We start from the raw sequence: 6,992 nt of genomic DNA on the forward strand, positions 1-6,992 counted from the left end.
GACCATTTCCTTGGGTCCCTGCCCAGCCCGCGTGGGCCACCCCTCCCCCCCATGCACACAGGACCAGACTCCACATTGGACCTCCCAGGAGGTCTTGGACCCTCTCTTCTGCCCTGCCCCCTCCCCTCCACCCCATGCTCACCACCCACCCCCACCAGAACACCAGAGCCGCAGTGGTCTCGTCCCCAATGCCTCTGAACAGACAAGTCGCTCCCCACTGGTGGATCTTTTTTTCTTTTTCTTTTGTGGTCATGGGGCTTGAACTCTGGGCCTGGGCGCTGTCCCTCAGCTCTTCAGCTCAAGGCGAGCGCTCTACCACTTGAGCCATAGCGCCACCTCTGGTTGTCTGGTGGTCAATTGGAGATAAGAGTCTCAGAGGCTTTCCTGCCTAGGCTGGCTTTGAACCATGATCCTCAGATCTCAGCCTCCTAAGTAGCTAGGATGACAGGCGTGAGCCACCAGCGCCCGGCCCACTGGGGGGTCTTTGAGCTGGGGAAGAGCTTCCCAGGGAGACTACAAGCCGTGGACCGGGCAGCAGCAGCCCTAGACCATGGGGAAGGAGGGTTGGGTGTCAGAGGCCCTGCTGGGGTAGAGGCCGCCGAACGGAGGCTGGGACCTGCAGGACAGCGTCCACATGGCCGTGGGATGGGGCCTGGGAGGAGCGGCCAGCCCGAGCCCAGAGTAAACGGAGCGGAGTGGAGCGGCTCTGTGCGTCTGGTGTCTTTCCCTTTGCATGTGTTCAAAGCTCATCCACGGGAGCGCATGTGTCGGCATTTCCCCTCTTGAAGGCTGGCACCCGCGTGTGTATAGGTGCACCCTGCCCCCCTCCCCATCCATCGGAGGTCGTGGCTTCTCCCGAGGCCGGGTGGGGACAGTGCGTCTTGGAGAGTCGGCCCCTCCCGGCTGGCTAGACATGGGGCTGCGCGTCCCGCGGTGACTCCGAGCAACTTTCTGAACCTCTCCTGACCTTGTGATCACCTCGGCAGCATCCCTGCCCCCCCCACGGTGGCATCAGCGTGGACCCCCCATTGGCTCACATGGTGTCCTCTTGACAAAGGCTCAGAGCTGTCAAGTGACCTGCCCACGGTCACAGAGCATGGGGCCCAGTTGGTGCCTTAGGACTCAGGCTCCCCAAGGCAGCTTGTCCAAGCCTACTCCCCCCAGATCCCCTCCTCACCCTCGGTCTCCCGCCCCACCCCCAACCCCTGGGGGCCACGATGAGCGGACACCAGGTGCCAGTGCCACCTCACCCCCACTCAGACATCTGCCCAACCCCAGAGCCACCCCAACCCCAGAGCCACCCCAACCCCAGGGCCACCCCAACCCCAGAGCCACCCCAGCCCCAGAGCCACCCCAGCCCCAGAGCCACCCCAGCCCCAGAGCCAACCCAACCCCAGAGCCACCCCAACCCCAGAGCCACCTCAACCCCAGAGCCACCCCAACCCCAGAGCCACCCCAGCCCCAGAGCCACCCCAGCCCCAGAGCCACCCCGAACTTCAGAGCCACCCCAACCCCAGAGCCACCCCGAACTTCAGAGCCACCCCAACCCCAGAGCCACCCTAAACTCCAGAGCCACCCCGACCCCAGAGCCACCCCAACCCCAGAGCCACCCCAGCCCCAGGGCCACCCCAACCCCAGGGCCACCCCAACCCCAGGGCCACCCCAACCCCAGGGCCACCCCAACCCCAGGGCCACCCCAACCCCAGGACCACCCCAACCCCAGAGCCACCCCAACCCTGCAAAAGCCAGGAATGCCCGGGGCTGGCGCTGTGATAACATTGTTCCCGGCTTATCTGTGGCCAGACGGCCGGAGCCCGCGGTGCCCACGCGGGAACCGAGGATGGCCCAGAGGAGAACGCGCTGACACAAAGAAGGAGCCGTCCAAGTGGAGGCTCCACCATGCTGTGCCCCTGCCCTCCTTCCCGGGGTGCCAGGGAGACCGGCACTCCCCCCCCCCCCCCCCCCCGCGGCCTCCGCGAGCCTCCCGGAGCTCAGAGCAGGGACTAGGCCTGCCATCCCGCCAAGGGCGGCCGCAGGCTCTGCCCCACACATTCCAAACACCCCGAAGGCGCAGTGCTCCCTCAGATGAGGACCTCCACCTCGCAGCACGCCCGCGCCCTGCCCAGCCTGCCCTCCTCCCTCCCACCCTGTGCGCAGACAGCTCGCCTCCGCTCGCCACCCATCCTGCTCATGGGGTGTCTGTCTGCCCGTCTGTCTGTCTTCCTTCTCTCCTTCTTCCTTCCATTCCTCTCTTTCCTTCTTCCTTTCTTTCCCTCCCTCTCTCTCTTCCTCTCTTTCTTTCTTCCCTCCTTTCCTCCCTCTTTCTTTCTTTCTTTTCTTTCTTTCTCCTTTCTTCCTTCCTTTCTTTTTTCTTTCTCTTTCTCTCTCTCTTTTCTTCCTTTTGTACTGGAGCTTGAATTCAGGTCCTGGGCCCTGTCCTGAGCTTTGTCACTTAAGGCTGGCACTCTACCTCCTGAGCCACAGCTCCACTTCTGACTTTTGTGCGGTTAACTGGAGACAAGAGTCTCACGGCCTTTCCTGCCCTGGCTGGCTTTGAACTGCGATCCTCAGAGCTCAGCCTCCTGAGTAGCTGGGATGACAGGCGTGAGCCACCGGTGCCGGCTCACCAGGAGCTTTGATGTCAGCTATTTCTAGAGAGTATCTTTCCCAAACCAGAGATCTGATGTCCCGGTGCTTGCCTCCAGGGATGGCGGGCAGCAGCCTGAGCCCCCTCGGCTCGGGTCTCGGCCACGGTGCTGGAAGGTGTTTCCACGGGAGCTGTGGGTGCTCACTGGTGAGAAAGCAAGCCTGGCCAGATTCAGCGCCCTGCCTGCTGCCCTCTCTGGGCTGGAAATGGGTGTGGGAGGCAGGAGGACCGGGCCTGACGTGGCTGCCACGGCTCCGCCCTGCCGCCTGTCCCCTGTCACTCGTCCCCGCCGGCCCTCCCGGCCTTCTCATGGGATCCATTTGTCTCCGAAGCCATTTAGCATTTTCAAAGGCCAATCCATTGGGTCACTGAAGTTTCCCGGCATGAACGGCATTTGCTCGGTGGCGGCAGGCCGGCTCCCCGCGTGGTCTGCGGCTCGGCCAGCCTGGCCGCCGTGGCCCGGCCTGGGGCAGCACCGCTGCTGCTGGACACCTCAGACACCCCGCCATCAGCTCGCCGGAGGCCAGGGAAGGGAGGCGCTGGCCGGGGTCACACCGCAGCCAGCACAGCCGCAAACCAGGGCTTCTTCCAGGAGGAAGGACCAGGCTCCGCACCCCGAGGTCCCGGGTGTGAAACAGCCCCGTGGCCCACAGGACCCTGTCCTGGCAGAGACCTTGAGGGTACAGGAGCCATAAGCCTTGTCAGCATGGCTCCCCAGAGAATGAACACTTAGCAGGGCGCTGGCAGCTCTGCCTGTCAGCTACTCGGGAGACTGAGATCTGAGGATGGTGGTTCAAAACCAGCCCAGGCAGGAAAGTCCATGAGACACTTATCTCCAATGAACCACCAGGAAACTGGAAGTGGCGCTGTGGCTCAAGTGGTAGAGCGCTCGCCTTGAGCTGAAGAGCTGAGGGACAGCGCCCAGGCCCAGAGTTCAAGCCCCAGGACCGACAAAAAAAACCCAAAAGAATATCTGATGGGGGGGTCTCCTGTCTCCTGTCAAAGAGACTGCCCCGCCCGGCAATGGGGGTGTGGTCTAGCCCAGCCTGACACCTGCTCCCTGGCCAGCACTCGCTCCTGCCCTCCTCTCCCCCTCCCCAACACAGGCTGCAGTTAGAAGCCTCCAAGCCTCACTCCCGCCTGCCCTTCCCTCCCCTCCCTCCAGGCCCCCTCCCTCCCACTCCATGGTGACCCCCTTCTACAGGTCCCCACACTCTCCACCCCATCTCTCTGCTCCTCACCTGGGAGGGGTGTGCTCAGGACAGAGCCAAGGCAAACCCAGCGGCCAGAACACCGTGACTGCTGGGGGCGGGGGACACAGCAGCGCCAAATGCCCCTTCCTTGCCCCGCAGAGCCAGGCACAGGCCACACAGAGCCTTCCCTGGTCCCTCTTCCCGGCTCCCTCCCTCTGCCCCTGACCTCTCGGGCTCTCTGGGGCTCTGTGGGCAGCAGGACAGCCATCTGGACCTGGGTGGAAATGCCCTGTTCCTCCCCACAGACCATCCACCAGACAACAGCTCCGTGTCACCACTTACCATCCCTTGCCTTTGCTTCCTGCTGGTAGGCCTCTCCTTCCCTGTGGGGAAGATCAAGGCCGAGGGGAGGATGGGAAGGAGAGGCTGGGCACGTCTGCTCTTGCCTGTGAGACTAGCTATCTGGGAAGCAGAAGTAAGAGGATGGAGGTCTGAGGCCAGCCTGGGCAAAAGCACAAGACCCTGTCTTAAAAATAAACAAAGGCAAAGAGCTGAGGGCATGAGAGGGTCTGGCTATCAAGTGCAGAGTGCTGAGTTCCAACGCCAATATTGCAAAGAAAGGAGAGAGACAGAGATAAGCAGAGATAGTGGCAGAAAGAAGGAGAGAAGGAAGGAAAGGGGAAAGAGGAAAGGAGGGAGGGAAGGAAGGAAAAAAGAACAATGGGAGGGAAAGGAAAGGAGGGAAAGAAGGAAGGAGGGAGGGAAAAAGGAAGGAAGGAAGGAAATCTTCACTCTTCTGCATTTCAACCTGAATAACTCCTCTGCTTCAAATCCCCTATGGCTCTGCGTACCCCAGAATACCCCAACTCTTCCATCTGGCTCCAAACAGCCCTTCCAGCCATACCCCCACCCCTCCCCTAGATTCCCTCAGGCCACTGAGTTCTCGGCCCCACCACACTCCTGTGTAATCCCAGAATGCACTGCCACAACTCAAAGCCTTGCTCACGGAGTTGCTCCTGTTCAAATAGTCTCCATTCTCCCACACGTCCTCCAAGACCATCTCAGATGCTCCCTCCTCTGGGGAGCCATCTTTGATTTCACTAGGCAGAAACGTTCCCTCCTCTCTCTCTCCAGGGCAGTCTTTGCAGGGCTGTTGTTTGTAGATCTGGCAGGGGTAGGGGTAGAGATAGGGGGTGGTAGCAGGAGATAGGAGGTGGGGGCTAGGATGCGGGGAGTAGGGGGGGGCTGCCTGACTTCTAGAATCCCAAAGGGCAACCACAGGAACTGAGCACTGAGCATCTTTCAGGGTCTAAACGAAGAGCCACAAGTAGAGTCCTAGAGCCATTCAAGTCACACCTGCCTAGGTCTGAGGCTGGACATTCAAACCCACAACCCCATAGACCCCAGAGAGGAAGGGGACCCCGAAGGGGACCCAGGGGTCACTGGCCTCGGGCTTCAAAATCATTTCCTATCCTCTCCATCTGTCCTCACTGTGCTTTTCTATATCCATCAACAGGTGCCCTAATACTGCGAATAAAAATCAAACACCCAAGAGATGAAAACTTAAATGGCCACTCACCCGCCAGGGCCTGTAAGAAAACTCACACACATCCCATGTAGGTGTAAACTCACACACACACATCCCATGTAGGTGTCAACTCACACACACACATCCCATGTAGGTGTTAACTCACACACACATCTCATGTAAGTGTACTCACACTTAGGATTTTTTAAAATATAAAAACATACTGGTTTTTTTGTTTAAAAAAAAAACAAAATTTAAACAGGATTTTTTTTAACATTTTGTTTAAAATAACAACAGCAGCAACTCAGCGGTGGATGGTTCGGGCACATTTGATTGTGTTGCTATTTTTGTCCTGAATTTTAAGCTGAGCACATAACCTGGCTCCAGTCCAGGCACTGGCTGAGCACCAGTAATGAAGATATTGTTCACGAGCCTTTCGATTTTACTGATAATCCTTATTTTTCTGTCTGGATGAAATTCCATTTATTTTTGATAAGTTTTACGGATGTGTAACACACGTCACAAAGACGCACGAATCCTAAGCACACCATTCAGTGTGTTATCACAAAGCACAGAGACCAGACCGGCACTCAGCTTCCAAGCGGAACTCAACCACACGGGGCGCCTAGGGGCTCCTTAGTCTTGCTCTGTCTCCTACCGGCACCCAGGGCAAACCTCCTTCCCTGCAGTGCAGCAGCACAGCTCAGAGCTGCTGGGAGGGTGTGGGGTGGAGTCACTGCGGAGAGTCAAGGTGTAGACCAGGTGTTTAAATGACAAAAACTTCTCCACTCCTAGCTTTGGAGATCAGGTGCTGGCACACCTCAATTCTGTGGGGGACCCACCAGAACTGAGCTTCCTCGGTTTTGTTTTAATTATCTTTATGCATCCCCCACTTGACAGAGACACGGAGAAAGACAGACACACAGACTGATCCCCTCCCTAGGGACCCCCCATGACAAGATTTGTGCACCCCAGTTATCTCCCACAGCCCCACTTCTAAGTCCCTTGGGGTTAGGAAGTTGGGGGACAGCCTCAGCCCCCCCCACCCAAGTACTCTGCGACCGGCTCTCTTGGCTCCCATTGTGACAAGCTTCCATGTTGTCCCGGCCTGGGTAGGGAGCGGGGCTCCACATAGCCAACCGTCCTCCTCTGCTAGACAGCCAAACGGCAGGGCTGCGTTTGTATTTAAACTCTGTAGCATGTCTGAACAGGTGTGCACTGCCTGATTTCATGGATGGATGTTGCCACTGGGGGTAGGATAAGAACATGTCAAGGGCAGCTTTCCCAAGGTCACACCCCAAGGTCACAGCAATGAGGGACACCGACCAGACTCACAATACAGCTCCAGGGTTTTCCAGGCCTGCCCCTGAGTCCCGCTGTCCACTCCATTCCCATGACGACTCTATTCTTCCTCCTTGCTTCACTCCCTCTCTCCTCTCCCTCACTCCTTTCCCTCCCTCCTTCTATCTCCTCCTCCCTCTTCCCTCCCTCCTTCCCTCCCTCCCTCCCTCCCTCCCTCCTTCCTTCCTTCCTTCCTTCCTTCCCTCCTTCCTTCCTTCCTCCCTTCCTTCCTCCCTTCCTTCCTTCCTTCCTTCCTTCCTCTTCTCCTGTCTTCACCTTCTCT

This window comes from Dipodomys spectabilis, unplaced genomic scaffold, assembly GCF_019054845.1.
Source record: "Dipodomys spectabilis isolate Male_0828 unplaced genomic scaffold, ASM1905484v1 ptg000054l, whole genome shotgun sequence".
NCBI classification, from domain to species: domain Eukaryota; kingdom Metazoa; phylum Chordata; class Mammalia; order Rodentia; family Heteromyidae; genus Dipodomys; species Dipodomys spectabilis.